The following is a 16,268-nucleotide window of genomic DNA, read 5'->3' as shown; positions in this document are numbered from 1 at the left end:
AAGTAGAGAGACTGAAACAATTACATTTTACGGCTCTCTTCGTCGCATTTTCCTCATTCTGAGTAATTCCCCATCAATGGGTTGAATTCTAAATTAGATGAAACCATGACGCTGACGCTAGAGCCCTATAATGGAAGGTGTGGCTAAACGGCGGATTAAAAGACTAATATCTCGTCATCTGCGCTTTGCCAAATTGTTGTATATAGTCGAATCGTCTCAAAATATGATTCTAATTCACATAATAATGCTATTTAAGACTTTTTCTTTTATCCTGTTGTACGCACTTTAAGACCTGCAATATGAACCTAACCTTAGTTAAAATCAAGGGCGTAGGTTTGCACAGGGACGGTAGGGACAAAACACTACCAACTATTCAGGATGCTCAAATTGTCCCCACCAACTTTTAAGCAAACTTATTTGTGTTATACAGTATAATTACTAGCGTTATATAAGTCATTTAGATTGTCTTCCCATGTTCCATGTCTTCCCTTGTTTTAATTGTTGTAATTGACCCCACCGTTATTAAGTGAATTATTTTCATTATGTTCAGAATTACATGTACCTCTTTTCACTTGCTGAATGTGCCGGTCCATTTTTTTCCATTTTTTTTTTTTTTTTTTTAAACGCCTAGACGCACATTTCATTGGCTGATAAATTGAAACCCCCCCACACACACCCATATTAGGTTTTTTTTTTTTTTTTTCAGTCAGCAGGAGCCACTGTAAGAAATGTAAAAAGACGTCAATGTTGTGGAAATGGGAAACACACCACTAATTTTGCTACTGAAATTCCGACTTGCATCAGTTAGCATAACGTTAAACTGTGTGAACTTGCTAACCTGCAAAACTCGAGTAGGAAGCTGTTTAGAGAGAAGTCCTCCTGTATGTGTTTTCGACTGTTAACGTTAAATTAACTGAGAAATGTAGTGAACCAAGGTTTACCCTTTCTCCCCAATTAGACTTCTTATTTTATTTATGTGGTCTTAAAGCAGCCCGCAGGAGTTTTCATTTTTTTGTTGAGTTTGGCTGTGCTTGTGGACAAAAGCAGTAGTGTTTTACCTGAAGGATGGCTCCATTTTTATTTATTTTTGTTATTCCCTGACCTGAGTTTTTTCGGTTATATTTAATTTCTTGATTTAGACAATGTTTAGTGATCTTAAGACAAATGTTAATTTTTTTTTCTTAATTCCTGAATAGTTAAGAGATGAATAACAAGCTTGTATTTTTTGTGTATGTTAATACTATTTAAGTGATGTTCAAATAATGCAGTTTAAATTTGCTCATAAATCCGGACATTTTTTGGACATCTGGAAGTTTTCAAAATGTTTCTTTTGTAGTTTTTGAAAACAAAGGTTTGAATTGAACGGTGTAGGCTGAACCCATACATATACAAGTTAGTATAAGTCAATACAGATTTATTTTGTATTGATCATTATGAATGTCCCGTACCCAGCAAAAAGTGTACATGCAGGTCATAGGAGGAGTTTGACTTTTGGGGCGAGGGGGTGCAACATTTTGATGACCCCGAAACGCAGTGTCAGTAATAAAATTAACTTACAAGAATACTTATAATAATAAGTTGAGAATGAGTGGTTTTTTGTTTCCCATCATTCTTGAGGGGAATTCTAAATCAGGCGGCTTAGGCAGTACTTTTCGCCAAGATCGTCATCTACTGAATATGGTACGCCTGTCTGTGTCATGCCAATGTCGTTACCCCAGTCAAAAATTGAAATGGAGGTAGATTTGTGTCTTTATTATTCAATCAAAAAGAAAAGTTGCTTCAATCAAAATATATATTTTCAACCAAAAAAAGTCGCTTCAATCAAAAAAAAAAAAAAAAAGTATTTGAATGCAAAAATAAATTTGAAACTCATAAAAATGCATGTGAAAGCTATTTTTGTTCGATTTTTTTTTTTTTTTTTTTTTTTGGTTGAAGAAACTTTTTTGATTGAATTGATGTTGATTTGTGTTTGGGCCACATTTTGGCTTGGACATTTTTGTCTTTATTGTGGTAGAGTAGTTGTCCCCCAACCCAGAGGTTGTGGGTTCGATTCTCTGCCCTGATGAACTCGCCTAAGTATCCTTGAGCAAGATACTGAACCCCACATTGCTCCTGGTGCTGCGTCACCAGTAGGTGGATGGCGATGTAGTGTAAAGCGCTTTGAGCGCCTTGGAAGGTGGAAAAGAGCTATACAAGTTTAACACCATTTACCATTCAATAAAAAAATAATTTGCTGAAAAATATAGATATTTTCAAAAAGAAAAATCACTTCAATCAAAAACAGAAAAAATTCAATCATGGAAAAAGTTTTTGAATGCGAAAAATATTTGAGATTGAAAAATTTGCATTTGAACACTTAATTTTTCATTGAAAAAGTTTTGATTGAAGCAATCCTTTTGTGTTTGGGCCATATTATGGGTAGGACGCTTGTGTCTAAATCATTTATTCCCCCCCAAAAAGTTGCTTCATAAAAAAAAAAAAAAAATTCAATCAAAGAAAAAAATCATTTGAATGATAAAATTGCCCTCCCCTATTTTTTATTTTTTTTTCTTAATTATTAGGGCTGTCAAACGATTGAAATTTTTAATCGAGTTAATTACAGCTTAAAAATTAATTAATCATAATTAATCGCAATTCAAACCATCTATAAAATATGCCATATTTTTCTGTAAATTATTGTTGGAAGGAAAAGATAAGACACAAGACGGATATATACATTCAACATACGGTACATAAGTACTGTATTTTTTTATTATAACAATAAATCAACAAGATGGCATTAACATTATTAACATTCTGTTAAAGCGATCCATGGATAGAAAGACTTGTAGTTCTTAAAAGATAGATGTTAGTTCAATTTATAGAAATTTTATATTAAAACCCCTCTTAATGGTTTCGTTTTAATAAAATTTGTAAAATTTTCAATCAAAAAATAAACTAGTAGCTCGCCATTGTTGATGTCAATAATTACTCAATGCTCATGGTGCTGAAACCCATAAAATCAGTCGCACCCAAGCGCCAGCAGAGGACGACAAAACACCAAGAAAACACAAGTAACAAGTGCTGTCATTTTAATCTGTTTGAGCGGGGCGTGTGCGTTAAATGCGTCAAATATTTTAACGTGATTAATTAAAGCAAATTCATTACTGCCCTTTAACGCGATAATTTTGACAGCCCTAAAAATTATATGCAAAGCAAATGACCTAAGTTTCAAGTCAAATGATCTGTTCGAAAAATAATTTTGACGCACTATAAAAATATATATTTTTTGTAGGGCTGTCAAAATTATCGCGTTAACGGGCGTTAATTACATTTTTTAATTAATCACGTTAAAATATTTGACGCAATTAACGCAGATGGCACGCTCAGACAGATTTAAATGACAGTGCAGTGAAACGCTCACTTGTTGTGTCTATGGAGTTTTGCCGCCCTCTGCTGGAGCTTGGGTGTGACTGATTTTATAGGCTTCAGCTCCCATCAGCATTGTGTAATTATTGACATCAATGGCGGGCTACTAGTTTATTTTTTGATTGAAAATTTTACAAATTTTATTAAAACGAAAACATTAAGAGGGGTTTTAATATAAAATTTCTATAAATTGAACTAACATCTATCTTTTAAGAACTATAAGTCTTTCTATCCATGGATCGCTTTAACAGAATGTTAATAATGTTAATGCCATCTTGTTGATTTATTGTTATAATAAACAAATACAGTCCTTATGTACCGTATGTTGAATGTATATATCCATCTTGTGCCTTATCTTTCCATTCCAACAATAATTTACAGAAAAATATGGCATATTTTATAGATGGTTTGAACTGCGATTAATTGCGATTAATTACGATTAATTAATTTTTAAGCTGTAATTAACTCGATTAAAATTTTTAATCGTTTGACAGCCCTAATTTTTTGTTCATTTTATTCATTTTTATTGCAGCTTTATATGTATAGGAAAGTCAATTACATGCTATGACACTTTTGGCCACCAGGGGAGGCCTGGCCCCCCTTAAAATCCGCTTATGATCCAGGTTATGTCATATTGTCCCTAGCAATGTTGAGACCAAACCTACGCCCTTGGTTAAAATGGATCAGACGTCTATTGCCGTCAATGGCGGCCAAAGGGTTCATTTGTTTTCCTAGCTGTGAGAATCTTTCTTTTTGTTGTTTTTGTCACATCATTTCAGTGTTTAACAAAAGTGTGCACTTTGGTGCTGAGTGCAGCAGAATGTACTTATTGAGAGCTTGTCAGACAGGTACTGTGGGTTCAGTCAGCTGCCGCCTGGCTGGGCTGGTTGGGGTGGAGTCACGTCGGTTGCCATGGCGACAACGCGTGATGTCACCACTGGAGGGGGCTCGTTGTTTTACTTGTAGGAGCCTGCAAGGGAAAGAGAGAGACGCGCGCATACTAGTAGAAAGAGAGCGCGAGTTGCAGGAAACAAACGATGGTCGCGTGGCTGAGCATGCACATGGACTATTCAATGACCATACAAGAGAAAAACAACTTTTTCACGCTCCTACCACAGCTAATTGTTGACCACTGAGGTAGGTTGTAATTGTTTTCTACATGGTAGCCCTCCTGTTGTTTCCAACTTCTACTTGTAAGTTGTACGACGTGCGCGGACTCGTTTGTCAACTTGCATGTTGGGCAGGTGCGCATCAAGGCTATTGTTAAAAAAAAAAAATAGGGGAAACAAAGTTGTTTATTTTTTATTCTTATGAAAGAAATTGTCACTTTTGTGTGGTGCAATGTTGATAAATTAGCTGTTTTAAATTACTTGCTGTTTTGCTTTGCGCTTGTGTTCAAATGGTGAGCAGTTTTGCTGTATTTCTGTCGTGTTGTCATTTTCATTGAAACATGCAGTTTTTAATGTAACACAGTTCGTAACAGTTATATTTCTTATGTTTTTTTTTTTTTTTTTTAATTGGTGAATTGTAATAACTTAAAGATGAAATACATATAATTGCCAAAATGCTACATCCTCTTTGAAGCTGGGTGGAAATGTTTTGGTGTCGTAATAATTGTCATGTAGTACAGTATATTTACGGCCGATGATGTTTTCGAGAGCGGGGCCCCCCTAGTGGCAGAAATGCTTAATATCATCATTTTGAAGTATGTTATCATTGATAATATTGTGTGAATATTTGTATCATACTTAGGGCTGTCAAACGATTAAAATTTTTAATCACAGCTTAAATATTAATTAATCGTAATTAATCGCAATTCAAACCATCTCTAAAATATGCCATATTTTTCTGTAAATTATTGTTGGAATGGAAAGAGACGAAACAAGACGGACATAAACATTCAACATCCTGTACATAAGTACTGTATTTGTTTATTATAACAATAAATCCACAAGATGGCATGAACATTATTAACATTCTCTCTGTTAAAGGGATCCACGGATAGAAAGACTTGTAGTTCTTAAAAAATAAATTTGAGCACAAGTTATAGTAATTTTATATTAAGAAAAAGAAGTCTCTTGCTCCGTCCAAATGCATGATGGGAAGTTGGGCAACCATGACTGTCAGTGGTGCCTGCAAATGGTATACAGTATGTTCGGCGTTGTGTTCAATTGGGCGTGTTAAGAAAAAGATCGTCTCCTGCGCCACCCAAATGCATGATGGGAAGTTGGGCAACCATGACTGTGAGTGGTGCCTGCAAATGGTATACAGCAGGGGTCCCCAACCTTTTTTGCACCACAGACCGGTGTGATTTGGGTCTTTTTTTCACTGACCGGTGTCCTGTCAAATTTTGCACCCTTATAAAATTTTGCTCCCAAAGCTTTTGTGGCGGTGAAAAAAGCCCTCTTATATATTTAGTTGGACTCTCAATGTTATCCAATGGTGCTAAAAACTATTTACATCATAAACATACATGTGCAACATGGAAACGGCGTAAATTAATGCTTAACGACACGGCGAAGTCGTTAAGTGAGAGGGGTACGTGCAGTTGTTGTGTGCACCTAACATGGCAAACGTAAGTTAATATTTCTTTCTTTAAAGAATGTTTGTAGTGTGTACTTTGGAATCGCTGCATTCGCGGTCCTTTTTAACGTTACGCGCATGCCAACTTTGTCAGAACACCGGCAATGTGCGGCAGAAAAATATAGCAAATATAAAGTAGCATTTGTTTTTAGCCCCGTCGTGTTACGCCTGAGTTATACTCCCGCGTTGCGGTGACGGCGTAGCGACTACGGCGTCATTCGACATTCGATAGTTCTGCGGTGAGGGAACGCGTTGCTCTGTAATTCACCGCCAAGCCACTAGAGGGATGTGGCGTTATGTTTGTACGGTTTTGGGGCATGCTTGTTTACTTCCGCTAGTCGGAGAAAAAATAAACAATGCAAGATGGAACTCTTGAAAGTAAATATTCTGCTCATCAACACTGAATAAATATGGAACATACAAATGTTGACGGGCAGGCGACGCAGAAGACGGTTTCGAGGCGGTCTGGCCGACTTTTGATGCCGCACAGAGAGTTTTAGACTCGGGTGGAGAGAGCTAGCTGTGGCGGCTAGCTTCAAACTGGCGTCGAGCACTGCGTTCAAGGTCTGCAAAGCCCTCCAGCCTGATTTGTATGCCGTGTCCTACAACCAGCCAGTGGGAAGCCATAGCAGATTTCTGGCGTCTAGGGAACTTCCGAAACTGCGTTGGGAGGCTTGATTTTAAGGTTATCATAAAAAGCACCGAGGCACTCTCAATCAGTGATGATGTATTGTGTGTGTGAACTGTCTGTTATTGAAAATTAAAGATCAAAACAACTCTTTTGACACCAAATCTGTGCTTTATTCTTCATATACTTGAAACATATGTACACAGTAAATGATGAAGTGCACCAACCAAAAATACGACATAAAGTGATAAAAAGTTGGCAGTTTTTGGCCGACTGGGTCACCGCTTCGTGTGGCCACTCGATTCCGACCACCCACGTCTCGGTGGTTCTTCCATTTATTTATTTTTTCGATCGCCGACCTTGCCATTTGGCAATCACAATAATAATTTCTTGACGAGACTTGCTCTTCGATGATACTCCCGTCGGCTTGGTCCATTTTTGCGTGTAGAAAACAATGTTTGATTCTATTGTACAATGGCGGTGTTTTCGCGGTAAACCGGAAACAACAGTCTGAGCGGACCAATCACAGTCCGTTTTCGCTACGTCATACGCGTCTACGCGACGCGAAGGTTACAAAAATCGAGAGGTGCGCGTCAGGCTACGACGTAGGGTCGTAACTCGATTCTTCCTTGACGGCGTAGGTCTGACGCGGAAGTATAACTCAGGCTTTAAGTGCAGGGAAAAAATACAACTCACCTGCTGAATCAGTGGGAGGCCTGAGTTTGTTTCGTTGAGACGAGATGGTCCCGAGATGGGAGAGTGAGAGAAGCTAGCATCACAAATACACGATGTTGGAAATTGTAGCAGTTTTCGGCGCGCTCCTAGCAATTTCAGGATATTCCAACATGACTTTAATCCAGAACTTCGGTAGAGTTGTTGTCTCAAATGTACGTTTAAGGTCGCCGTGATTTGCGATCTCTACAAGCTGATATTCCTGTTGCACAGACAAGCTCGAATCACTCGGTTTATTCACATACGGGTCACGAATTCACTCCTTCGCAGTTCGTGGGTCTTTAGTGATTGGGAAGTAGCATAAATTTTGTTTTCCTCGAGGTTTTAGGCACATCTTCTGGCTCGTCAGGTTCCCTTTTCCCCGTAAAAAGTCTGTCCAAAGACGTCTATTATTCAGTCATTCTAGTGTGGGGGCTAATTATTTCCGGGAAGAAATGTGATTGGCGACGACCTACGTCATACGTTATTATCGAGTCCAAGCGCGCATAGATATACAAAACGAGATTTAGTGCTAACAGCCCAATCAATGCATTTCTATGACGACCTCTTATCCTGTAGTTGTGTATCTAGAGTAGACAGGGATGTTGGTGTGTTAAGCGGCACAGGCAAAAGCCAATTGGCCAGAATGCAGTTGTTAATAAATTATTTATTATTTCTGCGCGGCCCGTTACCAAATGCGCCACGGACTGGTACCGGTCGTTGGGGATCCCTGGTATACAGTATGTTCCGTGTTGTGTTCAATTGGGCGTGTTAAGAAAAAGATCATCTCCATTCCCACCAAATGCACGATGTGAAGTTGGGCAACCATGAGTCTCAGTTGTGGCAGCAAATGGTAAACAATATGTTCTGCATTGTGTTCATATAAGCACGTTAAGAAAAAGATCGTCTCTTGCTCCGCCCAAATGCATGATGGGAAGTTGGGTGACCATGGTTGTTAGTAGTGGCTGCCAAAGCTTAAGCCAATAAAAGGCGCGGTCCAATTCAATTCAATTTTATTTGTATAGCCCTAAATCTGAACGCCACTTGCATTTCTCCGCCTTTTTGCTCTCAATGTGCTAAAACGTCGTCATTGTAAACTGTTTGAGGCAACGCAGGAACGGGCAATTCTGTGCATGCGTTAATTGCATCAAATATTTTAACGTGATTAATTAAAAAAATAATTACCGCCCGTTAACTCGATAAATTTGACAGCCCTAATAATACTGTATATATACTGTATATTTTATTCATGACTGTTTTGTCATCAGTGGTCGTAGTAGTTTTGTTTTTCAAACTGGTATTTTTCAAACTGCAATTTTCTTTCTTCTTCATATTGTTACTGTAACCTTCGGACTATAAGATGCTACTTTTTCCCCTCATTTTGAATCCTGCAGTTTATATTCCAGAGTGGCTTATTTTTTTATTTATTTGAGTTAATAGGTAACACTGTATTTGGCAGCGGTGTCATAAAACTGCAATAAGACCATTATAATTATGACATGACACTATCATGGGCATTAAATGTCATTAAATTAGATGTCATTAAATGTCATCCAGGCAAATTATGTCACCACCTCCATTTATGTTCAGCTCGGATCTTTTACATCCATTCAAAAGTGAGATAATTTGCCGGATGACGCAAAATGACATCTATCAAAAGCATTCATTAATGCTCATGGCAGCGTCATATTATAATTATGATGGTGTTACGATAATCTTATGTCACCACTGTCAAATAAAGTGTTACCAAATATAACATAACTAGCAATTAATGAAACAATTGGAACAGGAACTGAAGAAATAATTAGCACAGAACGTCAATTTTTGAACCGCCGAAAGTTTGATTGTTATTTACATATGTAGCGCTGCAATGCATGCTAGGAGGCATGTTAGATGACAACAGTGTTGACAGCATGTGGCTACAGAGGTTGACTGTCTCCCCCAAGGAAGTCATGATGGCGAAATGAAGCTCCTTGAAGAAATGAAGCTTCGCAGCCAATTGGTTCAAAGCTTCATGGTGGTTCATTTGGTATTATGACAGTCTTGTGATGCCAATGTCAAATAAAGTGTGACCGGTTAATATCTTGTTGGTTTAAATATCCCATAATACAGAGGACAGCTGCGGCCTATAGTCCAGTGCGGCTTAACTATGAACAAATGCCGTTTTCGTGTCAGATTTGGTTGGCTGCGACTATTCAGGTGCGCCTTGTAGTCTGAAAATTACGGTACTCAATGTCAAAACACCAATTTTTGTACTAGTTCTATTTTTAAAATTTGTGTTCGTATTTTACTAAACCGTCGACTTCTTTTTGCTAATATTCTGCTAATTTAAACAGAAAAATATGGATTCAAAATTGTCAAAATATTTTAAAATGTTAACATTGAATTTAAAATTTTACTACTATTGAACAACAACTTTATTAACTTATCATTTAAGTTTTATCAACTACTTATTAGACAATCTCTTTTGTGTTTTTCAATTATTAGTAATATATTACTAACAATATTAAGTTATTATTGTCCATTTGTCCCTTTCCGGTCTTGTATGACAAGTGTATTCCCACTCTATTCCTACAATGTAGGGCAGTGTTGAGTGGCATTGCACTCTGTAGTATATCATAAAATAAAAAAATTGTATTCATTTATAAACTACGGTCATGCAATGTTATTATAGCGTGATGACATTCTTGGATTTTTTATGATTCTCTGGTACAGTATTTCTTTCACTTTTTTATTATTTCTGCTGGTATCCTGGTTATGTAACAATAAGCACACACACACAAAAATCCAGTTTCAAAATAAACGGGACAGCGTTAAGCGGTGTCATCTCGTTATTCATCAAACAGAGGTGAGTGTAAGTTTTTCTCACGCTGACGACGAAAGCATGCCGACCATACAGGACGAGCAACCCCCAGTAAAACAAAACTCTCAGGAGTTTTGAGTTACAAAAGGCGATGATATCGCAAACATAACTTCCCCATTTCTCACCTCTGGAGTGTTTTATTCCAGTCACCGTTTATGTATTTGTCTTCCTCACAAAAGCCAGTGGTTTAATTTGCAGGCCATGAAAGACACGGATCACTGGCGATGAGATAACATCCCACTGGCAAGACCACCACGAGCTAACAGCAACTGAACCGCTTGACCGCTTACAAACACACACACACAATTCCCTTCTTCCGCCTGTGTGTGTGTGTCTGTGTGTGATGAGCCGTGAATTCCGAGGTGAATAGTTTTGTTCGACACAGTCGAGCGGCCATTTTGGACTGGCCGCGGAACGATTTCGAATCCTGAGAATGTGATCGTCTGCTGACCCTGAGTGCGGGTCACGGAAGCAATTATTTACCTGTGCAACGTGACTGGTGAGAACTGTGTTAGATTTCATCGTGCTGCGTTCACATGCCAGGGAAACAATGCTTTCATGTGGAAAATGTACATTACTTAATATGGGTCTTACCTCACGCCAAAGGACGCTTCTCATTAGTTTAAGCAGGAATGTATTCGCTGACATGAAACCTATATAAAGTTGTTTAAATCAGCAGTTGGCTGTTTCGAGTTGCTAGGAATTTTGGATTGGTTATTTTATACTTTGACTCAAATAGACAAAAGCTGTGGAAGAGGCTGTTTAATGCAGCTGGAAGTTTGCACGAGTTTTAAAGTCATGTTGCCATGACATCGGTTAGCCAGAGGCTGAGTTGCACTGTAATTGTTTACAGAGCACACACGTGGTTAGACAGCGAGGGCGCTACACTCCATCTTCTTTACCGAATGTGTTCGCATAGTTAGCTCCTAACAGCTACTGTTGAGTTAAGTTTAACCCTATGGTCGTATTTCTTTTTGTAGTCACTTGTGATTAAATATTGACGCCTTCGGGATAAGCGCCACATAGATGGGACCAGTTTTTGTGTCTACAGTGAAACCTCTCAACTCTGAAGTCAATTCTCTGTTATGTCTTGATTCAAGTTTTGTTTTGAGATAGTTATTTCCACATATTTTTTTTCATTTTGACTATTTTAATAATTTTTCTCTTGGGCTCTTGAGTAGGGGTGTGACAAAATGTCGAAATGGTGATATATCGTGATACTTTGCATCCCAAAAGGTTATCGATACGCTCATGTCAAGAATCGAAATATCATTTTAAAAAGGTGTAAATGTACAACAACAACAACAACAACAAAAAAGAGTCAGTCAACAAGTTGCTACCGTAATCCACCATAATATTGTCTCAGTTAACTCCATAGCCCCTTTCACATACAACTTCCCAACGAGCAGGCCTTGTATGTGAAAGCAATTTCCCAGGTCGACTGACACGGAGATTACGCGGACATTTAACAAGTCACATCTTAGTACCGTAATTTCTGGACTATTGGGCGCCCCTGATTACAAGCCTCACCCAGTACATTTTTAAAGGAAAAACCATTTTGTACATACATAAGCCTCTCCTGCCTATAAGCCGCGTGTGCCCACTTAGTAACAAGAGACATTGACAAAGAAATACACAGTTTTCAAAATTTTAATAACACACCTTAACTTTTCGTTCCAAACAGCGCCGGCAAACACGGCATTTATATAGCAGCGGCACGGAAGTTACATAGCATCAGCATGGCGGTGCAGCACTAATTGTGCTGGTTAATAAAAACATAAAAGTCTTTGTTAGCAATGTTCATCTTCCTCCTCTGCATTCAAACCATGGAAGTCTTCACCCTCAGTGTCGGATTTGAAGACGCTCAGATGCACTTCGCCACGCACCTACTCTCCTTCGCTGTCGCCTTCAATGTCTCCCATAATGAGGCAAATTCACTCCCAGCCTGTGCCGTCCTCCTCGCGCTTCACGCTGCCAGGCTCCCCCGGCAAACCTGTGCAAAAGCTGCTCTTCGCATGCAGCGAGTCTTTGCAAACGATCTCTCGCCACTCGTCATCAAAGCTTCCCATGCGACTCGGATGGCCAATTTAATTTCTTCTAGCATTTTCCATGATGCATCTCTGATAATTCTACTCATGCACAAAGATGAGGGTCCGCCACCTCTATTCATGCACAACGCACAAAGTTAAACTACCGGTAATAGTGCAAACTAGCGTCTTCCTCAACACATATATTCCACGTGTCTCACTCCCACATTCCATGCTCGAGTGCCCCTGGCGGCCATCAGAAAAATACACAAATTGGCCGCATCATTGCACACGCCACAGGACCCAAACTGAGGGAAAAAAGTAGCGGCTTGTAGTCCGGAAATTACGGTATATTGTCCGGGACTTTCCCGGGACGAGGCGTATGCGAAAGCAAGCATTAAATTAGTTGGTCACAGCATGATGGCTGATAACGTAAATATCATGGCGGGCCGATCGTGACTTCCTCTTTCTTCACAGTAAGACAGAAGTCAGTAAACAAACATCGCAATTATCAACATAGCAGGCTGGAAATAGCCAAACTAAACCGAAAACATAACGAAATTAAATTGTTACTGGATTGTAGAGCCAAGAAAGAGAGTCCATCGTCCATCTTTGGAAATGTGTGGTGTATTTTGTTGCCATTGTTAGGGTCCGCAACTGCGGAAACAAGGTTGTACCTCAAAGCAGAAAACAACGGAGCGATGCGTTTAAGGGTTTATTAAATACAAACAAAAATACACACGATTACGGAAAAGGGGAAATAACACAATGGGTCCGTGACAGTAGGTCGACGGGAATCAATAATACTAACCTAAGTAGAGAGCCAATAAGACAACAAAACAAATACACTCAAATACCAACACAACGTAGGGAATTTCAAAACAAGTCGCAGCAGACAAACAAGCTAGCAAATGCACGAAATTAGAGAGTACAAGGTGTCGAATGGCGCCCAGCAAGATACTGCGCACAACGATGGCTTTGATCTGGCCAAAGAAGCAGACTTCACACGGGCATCTGTCAATCATCGTTTAACTTGTTAAACAGTTGCAAGGAAGCCGCGCTGGAATGAATGTGTGTACTGTGGGGGACGTTGGAGACATTTAAATGCCAGAAGTGATCATGAGGAGAATTTCTACATGTCACTTCAACGATCACAGCTAAAGTAGATAAACAGAAGCATTTAATAAAGCCAAGCATTTATCTGCTACAGTACTTTATTCTTGTACAAAAATGATTTGGTTGGACAGTTATGTTTAAAACTTATCATAATTATGACATTTGAAGTGCTTAAAAAACATTTATTTATATACATTTTTAAAATCACTTTGGGGGGAAAAGTGAGAAAAAACATGTCTTATATGTATCTCTTTCCATGCTAAATCTGAATAAATACATTGGGCACAAAAAACACACACACAAAAAAAAAATGGGGGAGGTGCGCTACTTCGCGGTTTTTCACTTATCGCGGCGGGTTCTGGTCCCCATTAACCGCAAAAAACAAGGGATGACTGTACACTGTGGTGATGGTGAGTCATCTAAAGTCTTTCCAAACAGCTATTTAAGTCATTTTGTGAAAATTTCTTGAAAAATATATACCGTATTGGCCCGAATATAAGACGGCGTTTTTTGCATTGAAATCAGATTGAAAAAGCACTGTCGTCTTTTATTCGCGGTCTAGACGTTATACCCATTCACGACGCTAGATGGCGCCAGATATCAATAAAGCGATGTTCTGTCCTGATCTCAGCGGTCTAGACATTATACCCATTCACGACACTAGATGACGCCAGATATCATTGAAGCGATTTTCTGTCATGACATCTCAAATATCTCAAGTTTAACCAGTTGGCATTACTTCATTGCAATGTTTTTCCTTATTCAGATTTGTTTCAAGACTACAATTACAGTTAGACTTCACTTTGATGGTAAATGCAGTTATTGCAATTTTGTTGTTTTATCACAATAGATTTGTTTATTTACATTTCAAAAACCAGAAGTCATTCATTTACAAATGTGATTCCACACAAGTTTACATATTTAAATGTTCAGATATAAAGATTTGAATGAGGCAAAATAACATGCTTTTTCTCTCAAATATATTGTTATAATCATTTGTTTCGGATGTACTGTAATTATTTTCTGTATAAAAAATAATTTGGTGTTCAAAAAGTCTTTTTTCAAACTTGAGTCTTGAAAAAGAGGGGGTCGTCTTATAATCAGGGTCGTCTTATATTCGGGCCAATACGGTATATACATTTTTTAAAATATCGCAATATAATATCGCAATATATCGCAAACCCCCAAAAAATCGCAGCAATAGTTTTTTCCAATATCGTTCAGGCCTAGCGCACGTACTTCAGAGCCGGTGTTTCCACACACAAACTAGAACAGCACGTGCGGCAAACACACACACACAAAACAGATGCAGAGGGATAAGATGGCAGAGCATTCAGAGGAAAATTTGTCCTTTTCGAGGTGGAGATATAAACACTATTTCCAGTTGGTCGAAATTTAAGGAAATAACATGCATGTAAAGTGTAATTTATGTCCCGGGGCAAACCTTTGGTCGACATCTGTGGTCAGCAATTCAAATCAGTTTATTTTTGTTGCACTTCAAGTGTAGGATAAATCTGTTGCTGGTGAGGTCCAATAAATATTACAAGGTTCTATAAAACAACTACCTGTCTGTTCTTCTCTATTCAACTGACTCGAATGCTGCTCAGAAAATTTCAAATTCTTTTGACAGACAACAACTTCTTTTTAAAGTAACAGAAATAGTTACTTTCCCTGGTAACTAGTTACTTTTACTATAGAGTAATTCAGTTACTAACTCAGTTACTTTTTGGAAGAAGTATTGAGTAACTATAACTAATCACTTTTTTAAAGTAATGTACCCAACACTGGGGACAAGTCTGTGAACGTGTCCAACCCGATGTCATTCCCAGGATATCTTTACATGCGTGAAAATCCCGCATCACCTTACACGGGAATTTATCGGTATATGTTTGTGAAAGTGGCTTGTAGCTGCCACTGACGGCACCCTAACCCTAACCCAATCCATTAAGGCTGGGAAGGGAGAAAGAACATTCGTTCATTCGAAACCAGAGCAATTAACAGTCACTCTTTCCGATTTTCAGGGCATCTACAGGTCAATTTGTGTTCATTTTAGGGCACTTACAAGTGACTTCCTGTTGAGTTTGTGTCACTGCCTGTCCATTTTTTTTTCTGTAACAGGAAGTGACCCATAAAATGCCCCAAATTCAACAGGAAGTGACCGAAAAGCAACAGGTATCGCAAATCGTATCGTATTGTGAGGTAACAAGAGGTTCCCAACCCTACTCTTGAGTCCTTGAGACACATAGTGTATGTTTGGCCCCGCAGTATACCCCAGATTGAAATATGTTCCCTACTAGCCGTCATGTTCAGTCAGACTTTCTACAGGTGAGAAGAGCTTTAGAGCCCTGCCAATGTCAAATTAAGCCACCCTGTCGGGCCTGGCACCAGAGTCGGCATCAGTGCAGGTGTGGTGGCATGTATACTGTGCTCAGTTAAGCAGTATAGTCCAAAAATGCTTCTCCTTATAACCACATTAATGAAGTTGAAGAATAGCTGACCTGTGCTAGCCTTGACGAAAAATTCCTAGTCCAGTAAGATCGAAGCAAGACTTTCAAAATGTATTTTTGTAGCAAGTCTCAAGGCAAATCTGTTTTGAATGTTATACTTTCAGTTACAACTGACAAATGATCAGAATAAATGCAAAAGGTTGGCCTTTCGTAAATAAAAATTTTAACTTCACCAGATGTACGTGTTGACAACCTGTCCAATGGGCGAGACACAAGAGAAGATAATCCCAGTTTGTGTTGCGAAGCTAAACCCGGGCTAACAAGGCCGTGCTATGCCGTGAAAAAAGTGCCGACTAGAAGGAGCTCAGACCCGATTAGCTGCTCTGATTAAGACACAAGCATTGTGTCGTGTATAGAAGGGGAAAAAACGCCGTCTGGCTTGACTCGTTATCAGCGGCGATCAGAACAGGCCAATCATCGGGCCT

At 38.8% G+C, this 16,268-nt stretch overlaps 1 protein-coding gene across 12 annotated transcripts in view; it reads left to right on the top strand.

Moving 5' to 3' along the window:
• si:ch211-285f17.1 (sickle tail protein) overlaps positions 1–16,268 on the top strand; it is a 171,316-nt gene that overhangs the window by 79,592 nt on the left and 75,456 nt on the right. For 2 of the 12 annotated variants that reach the window (XM_057824072.1, XM_057824071.1), the window contains exon 1: positions 4,348–4,545. The exons of the other annotated variants lie outside the window; for them this stretch is intronic. The gene's annotated coding sequence lies outside the window, so the exon portion shown is untranslated. Of the gene's footprint in view, positions 1–4,347; positions 4,546–16,268 lie in introns of those variants that run through there. 12 annotated transcript variants of the gene reach the window in all.

The sequence above is a fragment of the Corythoichthys intestinalis genome, chromosome 20 (genome assembly GCF_030265065.1).
Source record: "Corythoichthys intestinalis isolate RoL2023-P3 chromosome 20, ASM3026506v1, whole genome shotgun sequence".
NCBI classification, from domain to species: Eukaryota; Metazoa; Chordata; class Actinopteri; order Syngnathiformes; family Syngnathidae; genus Corythoichthys; species Corythoichthys intestinalis.
Note: the sequence above shows the minus strand (reverse complement) of the source record. Positions and strands in the feature narration are given on the sequence as shown.